Genomic DNA, 24,602 nt, shown 5'->3' on the forward strand with positions numbered 1-24,602 from the left:
AGGTCCCACACGCTTTGCAAAACCTGGCAAGAATCTGCAGCACGCTGAATTCTCTGTTTCTGCCCTGAAAATGCGCCAAATCAACTCTATAGCGGCCCCCTCGCGTCCCCGGACCTCATGGGGGTATTAGGGACCGTTTAGGACCGAAACCCTAAACCTGCAAAATTTCACAGCAGGCTGTAATTCCCTGTTTTGGGCTCTGTTTTGCGAGCCAGTCGTATCCGTAGCAAGTCCTCGAGCCCCCGCACCTGTAGGGCTACTTGTCCTTTGAATCGGACGAGATTTCTCACGTGAAACCTATCCGAATTCACTTGTACTACTTGCGGGGGATTAGCAACTAGCTAATCCAGTACTTGTGCAAGAGGCTCTTGCCTCGGCAATCGCCCAAACCCACACAATTGTACATAGGTCAAATGAAAAGCCCTCTTGTGGGGCATCGCATAATTGCACGTAGGGGGGAGAGAGCAGTGTGTAGTGTGCAGGTCATCACTCCTAGCACCACGCTGTACATAGAGTGGAAAGCAAGCACTCCATAGCTCTTAACCTGTGTGACAGAACTCTCAAAATGAGCCTCCCAGCTATAAATTCAGCGCTACCTCTTCTTGCATGAGGAAACTGCATTAAAATGCGCCACTTGGCATGATCACAAGCATTTTTCCGTTTCGGGGTTGCGACCTAAAAATCTCCTGACTGGTTGCCCAGCTGACTTTGCGGCAGAGTTGTAAATTGTTCCCCTTTTCATTCCGAAGGTAATGACGCGAACACATTTCATGGCCCAAAATAGCATTTCCCTAATTTTTAGGAGATGCTTCCGTTGGGCTCCCACTGCTTCTAACCATCTATCCCCATTGGGACCGCATCCAAAAATGCAATGTGGCCCAACTATCGGGTATTTTCCTTTGGTGATCCCTCCTTGACTTTGTGCCTTTATCGAGTTCACTTCCTAGTATCCACCAACTTGCTAAGTGCAACGGGGGGACCTACATGATCTTGACAGAGCCTAGACACCCTCTTACTATACGAATTCCAGTGTCGACCAACTTCCCGTTTGCGGGTGATACTACCGTTCACATTGGCCATACAATGTCCGACCATTTGCAACTTCAAAAAGAGGGTCTCAAAAATAAAACAAAAATCATTGGAAAGAAACCAACAACTAAGGTTAGCAATTGCCACGTCCTCGTGACATAGTTAACAGTTGCCATGTCCTCATGGCATCAGCCCTTAACGTTTTCAGTTTTCAGCCTGTCTCATAGTCGTCGACATCGTCGGCAAGTCCATTGCATTGTAGAGATTTGTCAATCAATAGTAGACCTCTCTCACCATAGAGAGTGGGACCTTTGAAGGAGGGTTTGACAACATTTTGGTGTCGTATTCTTCTCTCTCTATCTCTCAGTCTCAGCACCTTTATTCACAGTGTTTATCACTTTGTTTGTGATGATTTGCACTCTCTCACTAAAGGAACGGAAGGCTCTCCCTTTCGTAAATAAAAGCAACCCTTGAGCACAGTTCGGAGCACTCATCTTCTGCTGCACCTTACACCAAAAAGCACAATAAAAAGCACAAGAAAGGGACTGACTTCCTGGGTTATTTGGGTCGTCAATCTTCTTTTGCATCGGCAAGAAAGCAGAAGAAGCATGTACGATTTGAAGGACTAACCAATTCTTCTTCTTCTTCTTCTTCTTCTTCTTCTGACTCGAGCGAAGAAGATAGAAAAGGCAAAAAGCGAAGCAAAAAGCAAAGCTTCGTAGAGGGCAAGAAAAAGGCAAAGAACCCTAAATTTTGCCCAGTTTCTGACAATTCTACAGAGGAGTCATCCTCAGACAGTTCGGACTCCGACGATCACATGTTTTATGCAAAGAAGAAGCATTTTTACAAAGCCAACCAGTATGACTTCCTTGAAGATAAAAGCAAGAAAAGTAAAAGAATTCAAAGAAGGTGGATAGTCAATTAAGTTTGACTCTTTTTCTGGATTTCGAGATGCTCCGAGGGCTTTGGCCTTCATACAGCAGTTTGACATAGCTTTCTCTGGAGGGCATTACTGTCGCGTGCACATCTAACCCTATGTGCATGTGGACAAGCTGCTTCAGGTCTAGGGTTCAAGTCAGCTTAGAAAGTATTCTGGCACCTTTGTCAGCCTGTGCGCAGGCCGTGCATGTCCAAACACTTAAGAGTAGTTGCATATCCTCTGGTTGCACACAACATGATCATTAGCATGACATTCAGTACGCATCATGAGTATTTTATAGTGCACAGAACCCATTTTCCCTATTTTATCCATTTTTCACTTATTATTAATAAGTGACTTTGTTGGGAAACTGGGTAGGGCAAATTTGCTAAGCTCTATAAAAGAAACCTACCGCTAGCACTTTGTGGCAGAAGAGGCAGTAGAAGTTCACCAACTTACTGTGCACCTTCTCAGCAAGACCGGCAAGCGACCTAGCGTTTCCAGCCAATAGCAGATCAAGGACGAGCGTTTTGGCTCAGATTCACCCTAGTGTTTTCTGTCATGTGACACATCCAACCCTATGTGTCCGTCGACAAACTACAGCATGATCAGGGTTCCGTCAGTCCAGTTAGTTTAGATTTAGAAGTGATCTGGCACTTTTGTGAGTCTATTCGTAGACCGTGCATGCCCAATCACTTAGTATAGATGCATATCCTCTGGTTGCACACAGCATGATCATCAGTATTCCCATTAGAATCCATCAGATTCCATCAGGGAAATTTTCCAGTGCATTTAGCCTATTTTCCCTATTTTTGACATTTTTCACTTATTATTTTTAAGTGACCTTCCAACAAAAGTAGGTAGGGCAATTTTGCTAAGTTTGTATATAAGCAAACTAGAGCTAGCACTATTTGGTAGCAGAGGCAACAGGAGCCAAGCTCAACAGGCAACTTCTCAACAGAACCTTGGCGGTTTTCCCCTCCAAGCAAGAACCCCCATGCTAGCATTTTCTGCATCAGCCATCCTCTAGCGTTTTCTGCATCTACCCATCGCCAGCAAGTTCAGACATCAGCGTTTTGCATCAGCCTTCATCGCCAGAAGAATTCACAGCTTCCCTAGCATTTTTGCAGATCCAGCCTCCCTAGCGTTTTTGAGAACATCAGCCCTGACGTTTTTGAATGATCAGCCCAGCCTTGCAGATCCCAGCCTTGGCGATCCCAAGCAGTAGAAGACCCGCCAGTTTCAGCCTCGAAGAGTAGCAGATTCAGCCCCGGTAAGACCATCAGTTTTCAGCCTTGAAGATCCTCGGTTTTCAGCCCTAAACCTGCAGATTTTCAGCGACAAAAGACCCACAACCCCCAAATCAGCGTTTTTGGACTAGTAGCAGATTTCAGCCCATAACGTTTTTGGACAGCAGTAGAAGATTGCAGATTTCAGCCCTTAGGTCGACTTCGTCATCACCGTCGTCATCGTTGACATAGCCTAGACTTGCATTAGTCACTTGCATTCAGTTGTACCAGATTGTGCAATCATAAGTAGACCACTCTCGCCGACGAGAGTGGGGCCTTCGGAGGAGGGTTTTACAACGTCTCTGATGTCGTATCTCTCTTCTCTCTATCTCTCAGTCTCATTCACTTGCACGCACAGTGTCCATTCACTTTGTTTGTGATCATAGCATTCTCTCATTAAGAACGGAAGGCTCTACCTTCCATAAGAACAAAAGGAACCTTGAGCACAGTTCGGAGCACTCATCTTGAGCAAAGCGCAAACATTCATTCCGCTGCACCTAACATTTTCAGCAGTAGCAGATCAGCCCTGGCGTTTTGCAGATTGTAGATCAGGCCTAGCGTTTTTGCAGATAGCATCAACGTTTTGCAGATTCCAGAGACGGATCAGCCCCAGTCATTAGCGTTTTCAGTTTTCAGCAGTTAAGACTCCGCAAGATCAGCCCCAAACCTCGTAGATCTCACCTACCCGCAGCAGATCCTTGTCGTACCGCACATCAACCAGCGTTTTCAGATTCAGTCCGCTGTCTGCAGATTTCAGCATCTGCGTTTTCAGCGCATCGTCGTCGCGTTGTCGCCGTCGCCGTCCTCGCCGACACAATGTTAGAATTGAGTAGTTAGTAGATTTGCAGATTTCAGCCCGTCCTCGTCTGGCCATCATCATTGTCGTCAACATCGTCGGCAAGTCCATTGCATCTAGACCATTGTACCAGATTTGTGCAATCAATGGCGTAGACCTCTCTCGCCATAGAGAGGGGGGCCCTTGGAGGAGGGTTTGAGAACCGTCTGGTGTGGTATTCTTTTCTCTCTCTCAGCTAGCCAGAGTTTACTATCACATGTCTACGAGGGGATCTACACTCTCGACCCAGATACACCACTCTACACTCACTAGCCAGCTTTCCGCAGTTCTACACACCTCAGCCCTCAACTGCTTTCCACATACTACCCACACTGGTAGACCTCCACCCTCTGGGACGATGCCCTAGAACCGGTGGTACGACGAGGAGTGTAGGGATCTATACAGGCACCTACGGGCTCGACGAGCCTTGGAGGAGATCACTGAGAGCAAGGGCCGGCGACAGATAAAGGCCATCACACCCCGTAAACGACGGGCCTGCAAAGAGGCACAGGAGCTCGAGCTATACCACCTTCTCATGAGTACAGATTGCGCTACCGCATGGAGGATTCTCAGAGAGCCACATCCTACCACCCCCCTGGAGGATCCTCAGATCTGGCATGATTACGCCGAGCGCCTATACCAAATACCTGGGCAACCACTGATCCCGGAGCCACCCGACCCCCGACCTACCACCTCGACTTTCTTCACATCTAGTATGGTGAAGAGGGCTATTCGACGCCTCCGGCATGGCCGCTCAGCAGACCACACTAGACTACAGAGTGAGCACCTCATCTATGCTCAGACACCCTCTCCCCCTTGATAGCACGTCTCTTCAACCGCGCTTTGGTTGAGGGACTACCAGAGGAGTGGACCATGCACAACATTGTGCCGATCCACAAATCTGGCGACACCTTGGACCCTCGGAACTACAGGACTATCATGATTGGCCACACATTGGCCAAACTATATGGGGCAGTTCTTGAGGCAGAGCTCAGCACATACGCAGAGGCATCAGGGCTACATGCACCAGGACAGGCAGGGTTTCGACGCACTTTCTCGACTATTGATCACATCTTCGTGCTTCGCTGCCTGATCGACGGAGCGAAAGCACGGAAGAGACGACTCTACTGCTGCTTTGTGGATTTCCGCAAGGCTTTTGACACCATCCCTAGAGAGAGACTCTTTCAGCGTCTCCAGGAGCTACATATATCATCTGAGATGATATGGGCCATTCATTCTTTGTATGCACAAAGGTCATAGGTAGAGTGCGGTGCCCAGGTGGAGTATTGGACCCCATTGCTAGCACCATTGGTGTGAAGCAATGATGCCTCCTCTCCCCGACCCTATTTGGCCTCTACATCGACGAGATAGCAGATTACATCCTACGAGCAGGCGGGACATCGAGGGCTCACAGTGAACCTTGGCAAGACCAAGGTCATGATCTTCCACACCTCCAGGACAGTCCGGAGTAGAGCAGTGCTCATGGTAGCAGGTGGACAGGTTGAGGTCCTTGTATATTTGGGGGTGACTTTCATTGGCACCACGGATAGATTTTCCATGACCCAGGCACCCAGAGACCGGCTTACACAAGGATATGCAGCACTGGCCACCTTAGAGCGCAGATGCCACCAGGCCCACTTCCAGGAGCCCCGTACCAAGGGGTGGCTTTTTGACACTTTAGTTACACCTGCCATGATGTACGCTGCCGCAATATGGGCACCAGGACTCTCAGCATCTCTCTGGACACAGATAGAGCGCCCACAGATCATTATGATCTCTCGTTTGCTCCATAGCAAACCATCAGTACCACACGACATCATCAAAGCAGAGCTAGCGGCACCCCCGATGCTAGTAGACGCCCTCTTCCAGACAGTTTGCTTCATCCAACGCATGCAAGAGCTTCCACCGGACAGACTCACACGCAGAGCTTTCGAGGCATCGATACAGCTACATCAGGAGGGGGACACCAGAGCATGGTACTCACAGGTCACAGAGTGGTTCACATCCCATGGCTTAGACATCATAGACTTGCCCCCTTTTCAGTATGATCCCGACTCCCCATACATACACCTCTCACACCATGAGAGGAATTGAGTTCTTAGACAGGATCTCTGGAAGCTATATATCCGAGAGACATGGATCACACCCAGAGAGCCTCTTCCTACGAAGAGGCAATACTACAGAGACCACTTTCTGACGATCCTAGCAGATGGTTTCATCCAAAGACCGAGATAATGGATGTCCACATGCCACATAGAGTACGGGTCGCCATTGGACAGCTCAGAGTATCATCACACCAGCTAGAGATTGAGGCAGGGAGAGCTGCACATGTCCCCAGGGCAAGAGGATATGCAGACTTTGCATAGCAGACATTGAGAGTGAGGAGCATTTTGTGTGCAGATGTAGAGCATATGAGGGGATCAGAGGCAAATATCCGACTTTGTTTGCAGATCAGCCCACCTTACACCAGATTCTTCAGTCCAGAGACCAGCGACTTTTCGGCCGCTTCCTCATAGAGGCACAGCGGCACCGGGACTCTCTCCTTCAGACATCATCAATCGTGAGAGACGAGCGCCAGACAGCTTACAGATTTCTTCCAGAGGGGCACAGTAGTACCACCATCCCAAACTACTCAGAGAGGAGTGACTCTACAGGAGGCTGAGGAGGTCCGAGCTCGCAGACGTCCACGTCCCCATGGGCGTAGGGCACCCCGACTTCACCAGAGAGAGATCCAGGAGATCCAGGAGCGCTACTGCAGATCTGTCTTTTTCTAACCGTGTTTTGCAGCTTGGTACCCAATTATGCAAATCGAATGCGAAGCGCAAAGAGGCTTTTATTTACGGGTTGGACGACTATATCAAGTTTGATATCGAAGTCTTCGATCTCGTAGATCTCAATAAGGCGGTAGCGATTGCTCTCGCACACGAGATGAAGCACAACAAGGGAAAGCCTAAAGAGAACAAGTCTTCTCACAGTACCTTTTAGACTCCTCAAAACCCATAGAACGGTAAGAATGGTAAGAACGGTAACTCTTCTAGCCAATCTTCCTCTAATCCTTCGGAAAAGAACTCTCAAAATGAATCTAAGGGTAAAGCTAACACACTTGCTAAACCTAAGCTCACCCCAAATGAAAAAGTTGCACAAGGAATCATAAGAGGATACATAACGGCAGAAGAACAAGTCATTTATTCTAAGGAAGGTCGTTGTTATCAATGTCACGTCAAAGGTCGTATAAAGAGCACATGTTCTAAGAACCCATCCAACGAACCTAAAGAACCCATAGAACCCACACCCCCTGTTAATGAGAACACTCGTGTGTCCGAAGTTTCTCATGATCCTCTCATTGATGAGTCTCTCATAAAGTGTTATCGTCATGTGAATGGTCAACACATGGTGGTCTTGTTTGATTCTGGTAGTATGCATGATGACTCTCTTGTCGAAAGAGCCCGCTTGGAGGTTAGCAAGACATCTCCTCTCGAGGTGTCGGGCTTCGCTCCTGGTATGGACTCTCATTATACGAGAGTGCCTTGATGTGTTGTTCACTGTTCAGCAAGGGTCCTTCCGCAAAAAATTTGTTGTGTCTCCTCTTTCAAGATGTGATATTATTTTGGGCATTAAATGGTTTCGTGAGCATAACCCTCTAGTCGATTGGGCGGACAATACTCTCACTCTAAATGCCAAAAGTGACTCTCCCGTCATCATTGGTGGTGAGGAAGTTGTTCATTGTTTACCTCTCATTTCTAATGTGCAGGCGAATCTTGAAAAGAAAAAGCAGAAGGAGACTCTCTCAATCTTTTCTTCTCCAAAGCACGACACACATGTTTTGCATGATAAAGACAAGGATGATGGTTTAGTTGATGCTTTTGCTAGTGAAGCTAATCTCATTGCAGATACAGTTCGATCACACAGAACCGATCTTGGCTCTCGAGTCGAGGTCCAAAGAACCCACTCAGGAAGTATTGTGTGTTCGCATGATTAGTCAGTACGCAAATCGAGTGTTTCATTCGGACAATGTCTTGTATTTTCGTCACCGTCTTTAGGTGTTCCCTTTTGATAGGCATGCCGTATTGTACGATGCACATGATTCACTCATGGATGAGCACGGATGTATGCGGATCACTCTCGAAAAGAAGAAAAGTTTGCATTCAAGGAATTCACATTCCATGTCACTTGGTATAACACAGTCTCAGAAAGCGAACAAGAAAGATTGTCTATCAAGCATCGGCATTTTCATTGTGATTTGCCACAATTGATAAGTTTAGGCCGAAAAGTCAAAATTCGATCTCACTTTTTGTGTAATTGGTGAACGGTTTGACACTCCGTTACTTTGCTCATCTGCATTGCATGCACAGTTCTTTAGAACGCATAGTATTTTTCCAGTCACTTTGCATGGAATGGGTATGTTCATGATTTTGTGTTGGAAGGAATTTTCCTCCTCGGAGATTCTTGAAGAAGGTAGATGCACGACCATAGCCGAAGTTGGAGCATTGAAGCAGCCACAGATCCCTTTGTGTTGCTATCGACGCGGCCCAAAGAAGCAAGCATTGTAGACCTTCATGAAGTTTAAGTTTCGCATGACCTATGCTTCAGAGTGGGCCGGCGAAGAGTCCTTCCCGGGATTCGAGACGTTGTTGGCGCTCTCCCTTGATGGCATACAGTTCAGTACCAATACCTCACTTTGAAAAGGAGGGGATGTCACGTGCACACCTAACCCTATGTGCATGTGGACAAGCTACTTCAGGTCTAGGGTTCAGGTCAGCTTAGAAAGTGTTCTGGCACCTTTGTGAGCTTGTGCACAGGCTGTGCATGTCCAGACACTTAGAGTAGTTGCATGTCCTCTAGTTGCACACAGCATGATTATTAGCATGACAGTCAGTACGCATCATGAGCATTTTATAGTGCACAGAACCCATTTTCCCTATTTTATCCATTTTTCACTTATTATTAATAAGTGACTTTGTTGGGAAACTGGGTAGGGCAAATTTGCTAAGCTAGAAACCTAGCGCTAGCACTTTCTAGGAGAAGAGGCAGCAGAAGTTTACCAACTTACAAGGCACCTTCTCAACAAGACCAGCAGGTGACCTAGCGTTTCCAACCAACAGCAGATCAAACCAGCGTTTTGGCTCAGATTCAGTCTAGCGTTTTCAGCAGTAGCAGTTCAGCCCTGGCGTTTTGCAGATAGCATCAGCGTTTTGCAGATTCCTAGAGACAGATCAGCCCCAGTCATTAGCGTTTTCAGTTTCAGCACTTAGACTCCGCAAGATCGGCCCTAAACCTCGTAGATCTCACCTACCTGTAGCAGATCCTCGCCATACGGTCACATCAGCCAGCGTTTTTAGATTCAGCCCGTTGTCTACAGATTCAGTATCTCCGTTTTCAGCCCATCGCCGTCCTCGCCGACACAATGTCAAAATTCAGCAGTTAGCAAATTTGCAGATTTCAGCCCCTAGCGTTTTCAGATTTCAGCCCGTTCTTATCGCATCATCATCGTCGGCAAGTCCATTGCATCTAGACCATTGTACCAGATTTGTGCAATCAATAGCATAGACCTCTCTCGCCATAGAGAGGGGATCTCTTGGAGGAGGGTTTGAGAACCGTCTTCTGGTGCTGTATTCTTTTCTCTCTCTCTCTCTCTCAGCACCTTCATTCATAGTGTCATTCACTTTGTTGTGATCATTGCACTCTCTCACTATAGGAACGGAAGGCTCTCCCTTCCGTAAGTAAAAGGAACCCTTGAGCACAATTGGGAGCACTCATCTTGAGCAAAGTTCAACATTCACTTCCGCTGCAACTTACAATTACTCAGAGCACTCCAAGATTAGAAGGGCTACATCTTTCTTCAAGGGAAATGCTTGAACATGGTGGTTGAAATTCAAAAGGCTTTTTATTTCTTCTTGGCTGACTCGGGAGTACGAACGAGATATGCGAACTGCTTGGAATCATCTTCGGATGACCAAGGGAGATTCTTTGGACGCTTATTGCGAGAGATTTTGGAACTCTTTTCTACGAGCCTCTTCATTTAAGGAAGTCTTGTCTAAAGAACAAATTGAGCGGTTTTGCTACGGACTTCCTACAGAGATCCGAGACTACAGCTTGGAACAAAAGTCAAATTCTATTCAAGAATTGATGGGTCATGCGAAACGGGGTTTTGCGATACATTCAGGCAATTTGACTTACCCCATTGATGAGATCTTGACTCGGAGAACCCAACAGACTTCTAACAATGAAAGTAGAAAGAGAAAGAGTTCCCAAGAAAAGAAAGACAAGGATTCACGACCCCGGCTTACTCTTCGTGAGAGGGCCAACTACATCAAAGAGGGGAAGTGTTTTGGATGCGAGGAACATGGGCACGTCTCTGCAAAGTGTCCTAAAAAGGCACTGCAAGAACAGAATGAAGACACGCCAGAGAGTTTGAGAGCAGCAGAAGAACGTGGCAGAAAAGGCAAGATGAAAGCATGACTGGTACCAGATTGCATGGGTACTGACCCAAGCACGATTGATGAAAGTACAGAACTTTGTCGAGCCTGGGGCAAAGTGAAAGATCAAGAAGCCCTGATTTTCTTTGATGGAGGAGCCAAGGCCAACTTTATTTCACCTGAATTGGCGGCGCGGCTCGAGATTACACCTAATTGGATGGAAACACAAGTAGAGGCAGTTCTAGTGGCACCCGCACCCGGACGGGACATAGCCATTACACATTTCATTGGCAAACTTCGGTTGCATTGTCAGGGGTATTTGGGGCACGAGGACTTTTACAGAATGCCCTTGGAAGGTTGTGATGTTCTCCTTGGATCCCATGGTACCATAAGGACAACGCCGTGGTCGATTATCGGGTGAAGAAATCAACATTGACAAATGAAAAGTGCCGAAAAATTGTAGTTGATGTGAAATTGAAGGGAGAATCTGTCCCTATTGTATCGGCTTTGGCCGTTTCCAAATTAATGAAATCTAGTCTTTTTGTTTACTCGATCTATTTGAAAGAGTTAAATGATGAACACAAAACAAATATGTCTGAACTTGATAAAGAACGCCAAGATTTTCTCCACACTCATGCCGATTGCTTTTTTGAGGGCCTACCATGCGAGTTGCCATCAACTCGTCCTGAGGATCATACTAATGATCTGATACCTGGAAGCACACCAGTGAACCGGCCACCTTAACGCGTGAGTCCAACCCAGGATGAAGAGATTACGAACCAAACGAAAGACCTTTTGGAAAAGGGTCTCATCCAGCCAAGTACTTCACCCTACTGCTCTCAGGTGTTGTTGGTTTTAAAGAAAGACGGATCTTGGAGAATGTGCATTGATTATAGAGCTCTCAATAAAATCACCATCAAGAACAAATTTCCAATTTCGAGGATCGATGATATTCTTTACAGATTACAGGGATCCTCTTGTTTCAGCAGGATCTATTTGAAAAGCGGATATCATCAGATCCGAATCACGCCGAGAGATGCAAGACAGCTTTTCGGACGAGCTTCGGTGTCATGTGCACATCTAATCCTATGTGCATGTGGACAAGCTACTTCAGGTCTAGGGTTCAGGTCAGCTTAGGAAGTGTTCTGGCACCTTTGTGAGCTTGTGCGCAGGCCGTGCATGACCAAGCACTTAGAGTAGTTGCATATCCTCTGGTTGCACACAGCATGATCATCAGCATGACTGTCAGTACCCACCATGAGCATTTTACAGTGCACAGAACCCATTTTCCGTATTTACTCATTTTTCACTTATTATTTAATAAGTGACTTTGTTGGGAAACTGGGTAGGGCAAATTTGCTAAGTTCTATAAAAGAAAACCTAGCGCTAGCACTTTCTGGAAGAAGAGGCAACACAAGTCCACCAACTTACAGTGCACCTTCTCAGCAAGACCAGTAGGTGACCTAGCGTTTCCAGCCAACAACAGATCAAGACCAGCGTTTTCAGTAGTACCAGATCAGCCCTGGTGTTTTGCAGATTGCAAATCAGCCTAGGCATTAGCAGATTCCAGATTCAGCCTGGCGTTTTTGCAGTTTGCGGGTTGCTCTAGCATTTTGTAGATTCCCGGCGTCAGATCAGCCCTAGCATCAGCGTTTTCAGTTTTCAGCACTTAGACACCGCTTTCAGCACAACACCGCAGAACTAGCCCCTAACCTCGCAGATCTCACCTACCCGCAACAGATCCTCGTTACATGGTCAGATCAGCTAGCGTTTTCAGATTCAGCCCGCTGTCCGCAGATTTCAGCATCTGCATTTTTAGCGCATCGTCGTCACGTCGTCGCCATCGTTGTCTTCGTCGACACAGTGTCAAAATTTTAACATTTAGCAAATTTGCAGATTTCAGCCCGTCTCGTCGTCTTCATCATTGTCGTTGACATCGTTGGCAAGTCCATTGCATCTAGACCATTGTACCAGATTTGTGCAATCAATAGCATAGACCTCTCGCCATAGAGACGAGGGCCCTTGGAGAAGGGTTTGAGAACCGTCTGGTGTCGTATTCTTTTCTCTCTCTCTCTCTCTCTCTCTCTCTCTCTCTCTCTCTCAGCACCTTCATTCGCAGTGTCATTCACTTTGTTTGTGATCATTGCACTCTCTCACTAAAGGAACGGAAGGCTCTCCCTTCCGTAAGTAAAAGGAACCCTTGAGCACAGTTCGGAGCACTCATCTTGAGAAAAGTTCAACATTCACTTCCGCTGCAACTTACATTGGTATTAGAGCTTTGGCAGTGTTCTGTATCACTCAAGGAAAGAACCACAAGAATTTTTTTTTTTCGCTTTTTGCGGTCGCACGTAACCCAAGTCCACTTGGGCGTGTCGATTCCTAATCGTGTTTTTGAAGAGTGACAAGTAACCCACGAAAGAAGGGCTTGTCATGTGTCCCCTTGTTCCTCTGTTCACTCGTTGAGAGCGAATCGTGCACTTAGCGGCCAGCCAATCAATGCGAGGTGGGAGAAAGCGACCTTGGTGTGAGTGCAAGGCCACCAAAGGGTGCGCCTGCAGGGAAGAGTCGAGCTTGGGTAAGAGAAAAGCCTTCTCTAACACAGACTGCAAGCTAAAGAAAGAACTCAAGAATCTCAAAACCTCAAGAGCGTCAAGAACTCAAGAACCTCAAGACCCCAAGAACCTCAAGAACCCAAGTTCCTCGTGAACTTAAGTACCCAAGAAACAAGAAATAGCAAGGTTTTGACGGCAGCCATGTACCTTGTCGGTGATGCCATTAATTGGTACCACTCATGGCAAGAGGCACAGTTGACCGCGCACCTAGAGGAAGCCGAAGAAGGTGCGCCCCTTTTTCTTCAATTGGGCCGACTTCCAAGACAAGCTCAAGGCGCGGTTTATGCAACCTACAGTATCTAGCACGGTTAAAAGACGATTGGCGCGGTCTCAAGCAAAATGGTATGCCAGTTATGTCTTTCTTTAATCGAGTTTTGTAGCTCGGCACCAATTACACAAATCGGATGATGAGCGCAAAGAGGCATTCCTTTATGGATTGGACGAGTATATCAAGTTTGATGTCGAAGTACTCGATCCAATCGATCTCAACAAGGCGGTAGCGATTGCTCTCGCACAGGAGATGAATCACAACAAAGGAAACCCTAAGGAGAACAAGTCTTCTCACAGTACCTCTGAGACTCCTCAGAACCACAAAATGGTAAGAATGGTAAGAGCGGTGACTCTTCTAGCCAATCTTCCACTAGTTTTTCAACAAACAATACTCAAAATGAATCTAAGGGTAAAGCTAACACACTTGCTAAACCTAAGCTCACCCAAGATGAAAAAGCCGCAGACGCAATTATAGGAGGATACATAACGGCAGAAGAACAAGTCATTTATTCTAAGGAAGTTCGATGTTATCAATGTCACATTAAGGGTCACATAAGACGAGATTGTCCTAAAAACGCACCTAAAGATCCCACAAAGGAACCCACGGGATTCACATCTTCTATTAATGCAATCAGAGAGCACACTAATGTGTCCCAAGTTTCTCAAGATCATGCAGATGCATCTCTCATGCATTGTTATGGTTATGTGAATAGTCAACGAATTGTGGTTTTCTTTGATTCTGGTAGTATGCATGATGTGATTAGCGACTCTCTCGTGACGAGCACACGTCTAGAAGCTCGACCCATTGATCCCATTAAGGCCTCTAGGTTTGCTCCTAACATGCACTCTTCGTTTACGCATGAATGTCCCGATGTGACCGTGTCCATTCAAAATGTCCGTTTTCGTCAAAAGTTTGTGATTTCTCCTCTTTCAAGATACGATTTGACTTTTGGCATTAAGTGGTTTAAAGGTCATAATCCACAAGTTTGTTGGAAAGCAAAGACTCTCAGTCTCGCAGTTGAAGGAGCACCTTCCGTGGTTCTTCAAAGACACTAAGATTCCATCTATGTCACTAATTTCTCACTCTCATGTTTTGGGTGAGGATAAAACACGTAGTCTCATTCTAGAGAAGCATGATTTGTTTCATGACAAAGAACAAGAAAAGACACATAATGTTTGTTGTAGCCCTCTCTTGCAGAGGTGGTTGTAGCCCTATTGGCAGTTTTCATTAACTAATAGGAGGATCTTTTTCTCGGAAAAAAAAGAAAAGACACATGAACCGGAACACGAAAAAGAACAAGAAAAGGAGACTCTCTAAGTCATTCCTTTTCTCCAGCACGACACGTATTTTTTGCATGATAGAGATGTGATTGTTCACAAGGATGATGGTTTGCATGATGATTTTTCTAGTGAAGCTAACCTCATTGCAGATACGATCAATCACAAAGAACCGATCTTGGCTCTTGATTCGAGGTCCAAAGAACTCACTTGGGAAGTATTGAGTGTTCGCATAATTAGTCTGCACGCATTGTTGGAGTGTTTCATTCATGACGGTTTCTTGTATTTTTGTCACCATCTTTATGTGTTTCCTTTCCATATGCATGCCGTATTGTATGATGCACATGATTCATTCATGAATGAGCACGGATGTATGCGGATCACTCTCGGAAAGAAGAAATGTTTGCCTTTAAGGAATTCACATTGTTTACCGATTATCCGTTTTGTCAATCGCTTTTCCATGTCTCTTCCTTGGCATGCCATAGTCTCAGAAAGAGCACAAGAAAGATTGTCCATCAAGCATCGGCATTTTCATTGTGATTTGCCACAATTGATAGGTTTAAGTCAAGATTCGATCTCACTTTTTGCGTGTGTTTGGTGAACGGTTTGGCACTCCGTCACTTGGCTCATCTCAATTGCATGCACAGTCGTTTAGGAAACATAGTATTTTTCTAGTCACTCTACATGGAATGGGTATGTTCATGATTTTATGTTGGAAATAGTTTCAAGAATTTTCCTCCTCGAAGATTCTTGAAGAAGGTAGATCCACGACCATAGCCGAAGTTGGAGCATTGAAGCAGCCACAGATCCCTTTGTCGCTTTCGGTGTGCGGCCCAGAGAAGCAAACGTTGCAGACCTTTATGAAGCTCAAGTATCGCACGACCTACGCATCAGAGTGGGCCGGTGAAGAGTCCTTCCTCGGATTCGAGACATTGTTGGCGTACTCCCTCGACGCCATATAGTTCGGTACCAGTATCTCACTTTGAGAAGGAGGGGATGTCACGTGCACATCTAACCCTATGTGCATGTGGACAAGCTACTTCAGGTCTATGGTTCAGGTCAGCTTAGAAAGTGTTCTGGCACCTTTGTGAGCTTGTGCGAAGGCTGTGCATGACCATGCACTTAGAGTAGTTGCATATCCTCTGGTTGCACACAACATGATCATCAGCATGACAGTCAGTACCCATAATGAGCATTTTACAGTGCACAGAACCCATTTTCCGTATTTACTCAATTTTCACTTATTACTTAATAAGTGACTTTGTTGGGAAACTAGATAGGGAAAATTTGCTAAGTTCTATAAAAGAAAACATAGTGTTAGCACTTTCTGGCAGAAGAGGCAACAGAAGCCCACCAACTTACAGTGCACCTTCTCAGTAAGACCGGCAGGTGACCTAGCGTTTCCAACCAACAGCAGATCAAGACCAGCGTTTTCAGCAGTACCAGATCAGCCCTGGTGTTTCGCAGATTGCAAATCAGCCTAGGCATTAGCAGATTCCAGATTCAGCGTGGCGTTTTTGCAGTTTGCAGATTGCTCTAGCGTTTTGCAGATTCACGTCGTCAGATGAGCCCTAGCATCAGCGTTTTCAGTTTTCAGCACTTACACACCGCAGAACCATCCCCTAACCTCGTAGATCTCACCTACCCGCAACAGATCCTCGCCGCACGGTCAGATCAGCCAGCATTTTCAGATTCAGCCCACTATCCGCAGATTTCAGCATCTGCGTTTTCAGCTGATCGTCGTTGCCATTGTTGTCCGCGCCGACACAGTGTCAGAATTCAGCAGCTAGCAGATTTCAGCCCCTAGCGTTTTCAGATTTCAACCCGTCTCGTCGTCATCATCATTGTCGTCGACATTGTTGGCAAGTCCATTGCATCCAGACCATTATACCAGATTTGTGCAATCAATAGCATAGACTGTAACAAACTGCTGACGTGGAAAAACCCTAAAGAATGGAGCCAACTTATATATGCCGGCCGAGGGGCCTTCTAACGTGTTGATGCAATATAAAGAAATACCAAAAGGGACGCCAAGGTTTGGGGCCAATACTCTCTGGGGTGGAATTCCCCCACTCCGTGTCACGTGTCGTCTCTCTCTTTCAGTTCAGTTGTTTTTGAAGTGTTAAAAGTCTGTTCAGTCTGTTCTTTTCTATTGGCATGTGGTGCCCGTCTTGTGATAGTGGTATCAGAGCATTAGGTGTGTCCTTTTCTGAAAGCATACCGGTCCTACAAAAGAGCAGATAGAGCTTTTGGAATTTTATTTGAGGTATCTTCGCCCTTAACCCGGACTTATTAGCCACTCCCACCCTTACTTCATCGCGCATCGGGCGCGCTCCCGTCTTCACCGCAGTGTCTTACAGGGCATAAGCCAATTAAGAACCCAATACTTGGAATTCATGGATTCAGCAGAATATTTGCAGTTCCTGCTCAACGAACTCCACGACATTCTTTCGCGGCATCCTCAGTAGAATCTTTTGATGCTGCAAAGTTTTCAACAATTTTTACCCCCTCTGATGCCCCAGGTGGTACCTCCTCCTCCGGCACTAGAAAGTACGAGAGCTTCCAACCGACAACCTTCTCAGCCGTCTGTTCCAATCGGGGGAGTCTCCAGGAATATGGTGCAACCATCTGACCCTGATCCAGTGCAACCACCTTTGCCACCGCCATTGCCTCCACCTCCACCACCACCGCCACCAGGGTACAATGGTTGGAGCCCATATGGATACCCTTATTATCCATACCCGGGATATGCGCCTAACCAACCCAAAGATTTCAAAGATGGTGGCACGACAATCAAATTTTTCACTTTTTTCGGGGTGAAAGATCGCAAGAAAGCATTGTAGTTCCTACAACAATTTGACAACATCTATGCTTTGGGGAACTATACAGAAGATCCAAGATTTCTCGAGCAGTGGGATTTCTTAAAGATAATGCTATGCAATGATGGAGTTCAATCGCGACACAACATGCTCCAAGGACCTGGCAAGCTTGCGGTCGGCTACAAACTGATGAAGGGAAAGCTAGAGTTTACCACAGAAAAATCTCCGACCACTAACCACAACTCTCGGCAACAATGAACAAATTCTCGAGAGTCTCGTGAAAGTCAACCACAAGGCCTCGTTTGACACCTCAACAACGAGACACCTTACTACAAGAAGGCCGATGTTTTGAATGCTTTCAAAGAGGACATAACTATTTTGGTTGTCCCCAACGCACTGACAGACCTGCAGAGCCGACTCCCGCGTCGACAGTCAACAGAAACCTAGGACCATCTCCAGCCAAACGAGCTAAACCGGCCATTGGATTAGTACCTGACATCTATGGCATACGCCTTGAAAGTACAAATGAATTGTGTCGAGCATATGGCAAAGTCAATGGTTTGAAAGCCCTAATTATCTTTGACCCAGGAGCTACAGAGAACTTCATCCATCCACAATTCTTGAAGCAGGTGGACTTTGATTATGATGCAGAGGGTGGAGAAATTGAAGCTGAGCTAGCCACAAGGCAAACTCAGAAAGTGGTACCACTCATTGGTGCTCTTCCAGTGACTATCCAAGATTATCATGGAAAAGCCGATTTCCACATTATGAAGTTGGGCAATTGTGACGTTCTATTAGGCATGCCTTGGCATGACAACAACGATGCGACTCTCCAAGTTCGGAACTGAACCATCACCATGATGCAGAAGGGCAAGCCAATCGTCCTCAAAAGTTCGGTTGTCTGAACAAAACCCTGAATGAACTCTCTAGTTGTTCTATAGTTAGATACTTCTGAACTTTGTTTGAGAAAGTATTGTTTGAAGCTTTGTTTGAAATGGATGGTATCTGTTTTGAACTTGTCTTGGTGCCGATTTGAATTGTTTGACTCTGGTTTTAATACTGGTTTCAATGATTGGTGGTTTTACTCCCGGGTGGAGTAGTGAGAAAAGATGTTTGAGAATGCTTGTTCATACTCATGGCCCGGACCCTTGTGGTTATTTGCGGGGGGGAGTATTGAATGATTGAAAAGTGTTGTTTTTACTCATGGCCCGGACCCTTGTGGTTATTTACGGGGAGAGTATTGTTGTTGTTACTCATGGCCCAGACCTGCATGGTCTTTTTTTTTTCCGAGAAAAAGATCCTTCTATTAGTTAATGAAAACTGCCCATAGGGCTACATCCACCTCTGCAGGAGAGGGCTACAACAAGCATGATGGGGAGACTCCCAATGAAAAAACAGCATATATACAATGGGGCTAAATCAAGAGATGGGAGGAGGGAAGAGCCACACAGGTGGACAGTAGTGCCATCTGAGCACCCTCTGGACCATGGTGTAGAAAGGCCCAGGGCGCCAGAGTCGAAGGAAAGCCTCTCGGCGCTCCCGCATGCGGTCGGAGCTGCCCTGTAGTCCCTCAAGCTGTCCTCTGAGAGTATGGATCAGCTCTAGCCAAAAGTCACGAACAGTCTCTGCTGGTGGCACAGGGCGAGCCTCAAAGATGCGGAAACAGCGGGCCCGCCAGATGAACCAGAGAGCTAAGCCGCTGATGAGCTCCCAACACTCCTCTCTCTCACTGCTCCACTCCTGTGGAGTAAGATCTGTAGCAGGCTGGATTGTAGGTCGCCCCCCCTGTATCATTATCATCCTGCTGGTGGAAGATAGCTCAAACTGAAGTGCCGGGCCCGTGAGGGTGGACCAAGCCGCTGCCCCCCAAGTGTACTGTCGAGCCCTGGAGAGGGCAGGCATCAGCCGAAGAACTCGTAGCCACACCTGCTGGGCCAAGGGACAGTCCCAAAGACAGTAACGCTGACTCTCCACCAACTGGTCACAGGCTGTACATGCGGCCGAGAGACCACTATGCACAAGCCAGCTCCCAACTGCTGTGGCTCTGTGTGCAACCAACCACTGGAACAAAGTGACGCGCCTCGGCTGTCTGGAGCCACATAGCCTCTGCCAAAAAGCTGCCAAGAACTCAACTGTGAGGCCCTCCTCCTGCCAATGACGTGTTGCAGCGGGGCGGGCCTCTCTTTGCGCTGCAAGTATATGACGTCCAAGCCGAACAGTGTACTGAAAGAAAGGGACTCCTGGGCGGTCTGTAGAAGAGAAGGGGTCCCTCCATAGCTACTCACCAGGATCCCACTGTACTCGTGCCAGTGGACAGCACTCCCAAGCCCATAGCCTCCAGTGTCCTGTCTCAAGAGCTGCTGGGTCAGGGTCTATGATGCATGTCCTCCCACAGATGCCCACAACTCGGATCCTCTGGAAACAACACTCTGCTACCTGCGGGGCCTCTACTGCAACTGGTTGTAATCGTCCCCCACCCTGAAGCTCGAAGAACAGGGCTGGGACAGTCTCTGAACAAGCCCTGACTGAGATGAGAACCTCTAGTCGTGTGAAGGCTCCCATCCATCGGGGTGCTACTGGCTCGAGAGGCGTGAGCCACTCAGCTGGAACTGACTCTGAGATGTCCTTACACATGCTCTGAACCCCTCTGATGCCCTGTAGCTGGACAGCTTGCACCTCCTCTGACAAAAGTGTGAACTCTAGCCAGTCACCTAGAGAGCGCGCTGGACCTGCTGCCATGGGACCCCAAGAAATATGAGGCCTACTCCCAACCAAGTGGCCTCTCTGAGTGCTAACCATGGGGTTCCAGACGAGGGGCTGTCGTAGGCGCTCCTCCGTGCATGTCGGCTGTCTCTGCTCTAGGCCACGCCGTAAGAGCTCCCAAGAATGAAGCAAACTCACAGCGAATCGGTCCTCCAGTCTCCTGCTCAAACCAACTCGGCGCAACTCTGTAAAGATCCATCTGGTCGAAGGTTGCCAAGGGCCTCCTGACTGAAGCACCCTGGCAGGAAGCCTTTGCAGCAAGAACTCTTTCCAGGGCTCCTCGCCTGGAAGAAGTCCTCTGACGACGAACTTCCCAAGAAGGGCTCTGCTCTGCTGTGCCGGATCAATGATCCCAAGCCCTCCCTGAGAACAAGGAAGTGTGATGACCGACCAAGCCACCTTGGCTCGGGTAATCCGAGTGTCGCGACCTGACCAAAGGAAGTTCCTGATCAGCCTCTCTACCTGGCTGATACAAGAACTCGAGAAGATCCAGCAAGAATTGATGTACCACATAGTTGCCAACAACACCTGGTTGGCAACTACTACTCTACGAGCCAGCGAAAGTCGTGCTGAGCTCGAATGTAACAGCTTTCTCCTGATGGACAAGAGAAGAGGAGCAATCTGCTGCTCGGGGGACAAATCCAAACCAACCTGACAACCCAAGTATCGAACTGCAGTCCCTGGTGGAATCCACCTGAAACCCTCTCCTGGCATCCACTCTGGCACAAGAGCACTGCCAACCGAGAAAGCCACTGTCTTTCTCCAGTTGATCAGTGCGCCCGATGCACAGCAGAAGGTCTCCAGAGCCTGCCCACACCTGTGTAAATTGGCCTCCTGGCCTTGTACAAGGTTGAGTCGTCGGCAAACTCAGCGTCCAGAAGCTCATCTCCCCGTATAGGGAGTGCTAAGCCCCTCAAACCAACTTTCTGTGACACCAAAAATCTGCTCATCGCCTCCGCATAGAACAGAAAGAGAAAGGGGGCAAGACGACAACCCTGTCTGACCGATCGTGTGAGCATGAAGCGCTCACCTCTACCTCCTGCCAAAAGCACCTGACTGTGAGCCTGTCTGTACAAAGCTGACACCCCTCTGATCCAAGCATCTGAAAAGCCCATCCTGCGAAGTGTGCCCTCTAGAAAGTCCCAGTCAACTCTGTCGTATGCCTTCTCAAAATCGAGAAGAAGAATCACAAGGTCCTCCCCACGGAGACGTGTCAGGGCAGAAGCCTCCCAGAAAGTGAAGATGTTGTCAAGGATACTACGTTGCTTGACAAAACCTGTCTGAGTCCCATGTATAAGGCTCTCCAAAAGTGGCTGAATCCTCAAACTCAGAGCCTTGGCAAGAATTTTGTAGGCTGAGTTGAGGATGGTGATGGGGCGCCACTGTCGAAACTCATCCAAGGAGCCACCCTCCTTTGGAATGAGGTAAATCAAGCCCTCACTCATGCTATCCGGCATCACTCCTGTGTGCTTGAAAGGCACTACAAAGATCTGGGCCAAGCAAGTCCCAGTACTCCAAGAAGAAGCTGGGAGTCAGCCCATCCTCACCTGGACAGCTACCACGAGGAAGGGCCCTAAGAGCCGTGTGCAGCTCCTGAAGCTGAAGAGGTATCTCTAGCCTCTAGCGCATCTCCTCAGTCACAAGACAAGGCATCTGCGCCCAAACCTGCTCCCTGCATGCATCCTGTCTCTCTGACTGGGGCTCAGCCGACAGTAGCTCACGGTAAAAGTCAGTAGCAACTGCACGCATATCCTCAGGCTCACAAACAACTGACCCATCGGGTCTCCTCAGCTGATTGACCTTGGCATGCGAGTGCCGAGGTCCCACTGTCTCAAAAAAAGCACCTGTCACTCTGTCACCTACCTGAGTCCACTGAGATGCTTGTCGGTGAAAGGCAAACTCATGGCGCCTCTCCTCTGTGCAAGCAAGCTCCTGTCGAGCCTGCTGTAACTGCTCCTCCAACCATGGACTGTCTGGATGCTGCTCCTGCATCCTCTGTAGTGAAGCAATGCCTCGTCTGAGACGCTGCTCCTCCTCTCTCGCTGCAGCCCGTCGAGCCAAAGACTCCTGGAGAAAAAAGTGGCTAAGCTGAGCTAGGCCTAAGGCCACTCTGTCTGCCGGAAGAGCCTGGCTGTCCATGCCCTCTGTCCAAAGAGCCTCTACCCTCTCTCTGAGTGCTGAGTCCAACAAGACCCGCTCTGGGATGCGAAGCATCGTGCTCCCACTCCTCTGCCTGTCTGCCACTGTGAGGATCACTGGTGCATGGTCCGAGAAGGATGTCCCTGCCAGGATGCCCATTTATCCCCCCAAGTCACTGAAGTGGTCACTAGTGTAGAAGCGATCTATCCGCGATAGATTCACTCCTCCCACTCTGCGGTCCGATCTAGAGAAGGCAAGACTCTCTGGAGGCCTCACAAAGCCAAAATGCTGTAATGTATCCGAGACCCTCAAAGTCATACACAACCTCTCCCAAGCTGCTAACTCGACTCCATGCACAGTAGCATGGCTGCCTCCGATCCTGTCAGAGGGGTCCTCCAACATGTTGAAGTCCCCTCCTACACACCAATGGTCAACCTGTGGCAAAGACTCAACAATCTGTGACCAAAACTCTGCACGAGCACTTGCCACATTGGGCGCATAGATGTTCAGGAAGCCCACAAGGCCACCCTGAACCTGCAAAGTGATCCACTGAGCCCTGCCTAGCACAATAATCCCTCTGCCCACAATGGCCTGCTGCAATGAGTCCGCAATAGTCATACATACCCCATCCTGGATGCCTCCAAGTCCAAAAGCAGCTAACCAAAAGGTATCATAACGTCCACGCAAAATCTGACCACATCGCCGAATGCGGCTCTCAGACAAATGGTGCTCCTGAAGCTTAAGGAGATCAATCTCTCCTCCCACAAGGCAACGCTGAAGCTCCTGATGCAATCGGCCCCGCTGTCGCTGAAACTGGGACCCACCTAATCCCTGCACGTTCCACGAGACGATCCTCATGGGGAGCGAGAGAGAACAGATGCTACCGCAGCAGCAAGACGGGCTATCTTCGAGGCAAGCTTGGATGGGGAGTAATCCGCATCCGAGCGTCCTCTAGATAGGCGAGCCTGTAGTGAGTGCCTGGCCCAAGCCCAAGCAGAGCGAGCCGTGCGTAAAGCAACCTCCTCTGTCCAGGAGTCCTCATGTATGTATACATAGCAAGGCAAACACTGTGTATTAGCAAAAAAGTACACCACAATGTGCCTACATCTTGCTGAGTCTGGGGGTGTCACCACAAACTTGGCCAGTGGCCACAGAGTCTGCAACAAATCTGTAACTCCTAGTTCTCCCATGTGGTGAGAGAACTCGAGAACCTGTGTATGCAACCATCCCACCACTGAGTCGAGGGACCACTCTGTCTCGGTCCTACCACAGAGGGGAAAGGAGAAACCAACTGCTGAGTCCAAGGCCTCTGTCCCCCTAGCGGCGAGGAACAGAGCGTGGACCCTGAAGCAGTCTGCCTCGTGGTCTGCTGCGGAATCGCCGAGAAAGCGAGTGAATCCGTAATCGAAGAAGTCCCAGCGGCGTCGGAGGTCAATGCTCGTCAGACCATGAGGGATAGCTGCAAGGGAAGATGTCTGAATCTGCAGAGGGGGCCGCAAGAAGGGCTGACCCTCTCTCGCTAGGCAACTCGTGGCAAAAGCGCTGCCAAGAGATCTCCTAGCCGCCGGCGAGGGACCAGTCTCCTGAGTCGACTGTGGTACTGAAGCAGGAGGAAGGGCAGAAGGAGTTGGGGGGGGGGGGGGCGGAGGAAAAGAGAAACGGGGTGGGGCGACAGGGACAGGGGGGCGAGGTGGGGAGTGGGCGGGAGCAGAGGGCGGGGGAGTGGATGAGGAGGAAGAGGGGAAATCTGAAGGTGGGGGGGGCTGTCGAGGGTGAAGCGGAAGTGGAGGCTGGCGTAGGGGGCTCCTCCTGCTCAAGAGGACCAAAGCGGTTCCCTATGGGAACCCACTGCTGCTGAGTAGGCACCTGAGGGCCACTCTGAGTGCCAGGCTGTCGCTGTGGCCCCTGGCGTCGACAGCCACGGGCCTGCTACCACCCCTCCTCCGCTGGAGCCCTAGGCTCGGAGGGTGGCTCAGAATCTGTGCGCTGTCGCTGGCTGAGGCTGCGGCCAGCCTTGGCAGGCTGGGGCTGAGGCTGAGGTGTAGGTCGTGGCCTCCTCCGTGGACAGGCCTTCGCTAGGTGGCCCATCTGTCTGCAAATGAAGCACTGGTTCGGGAGACCCGAGTACTCTACACTCTGTCTAAACCAACCCCCACTCACCCGAGGCAGAAGGATGACCTTTGGAAGCGTGTGGGTATCTCTGACCAAAACTCGAACTGAAGGGATGCCGGCC

At 48.5% G+C, this 24,602-nt stretch overlaps 1 protein-coding gene and 1 pseudogene across 2 annotated transcripts in view; both read left to right on the forward strand.

Annotated features, from left to right (window-relative positions):
* LOC147433412 (uncharacterized) overlaps window positions 1-24,602 on the forward strand; it is a 126,443-nt gene that overhangs the window by 68,106 nt on the left and 33,735 nt on the right. The window lies entirely within an intron of this gene.
* LOC147433414 (uncharacterized) lies at window positions 4,608-5,332 on the forward strand (annotated as a pseudogene).

The sequence above is a fragment of the Adiantum capillus-veneris genome, chromosome 20 (genome assembly GCF_014529385.1).
Source record: "Adiantum capillus-veneris isolate H3 chromosome 20, ASM1452938v2, whole genome shotgun sequence".
NCBI lineage: Eukaryota > Viridiplantae > Streptophyta > Polypodiopsida > Polypodiales > Pteridaceae > Adiantum > Adiantum capillus-veneris.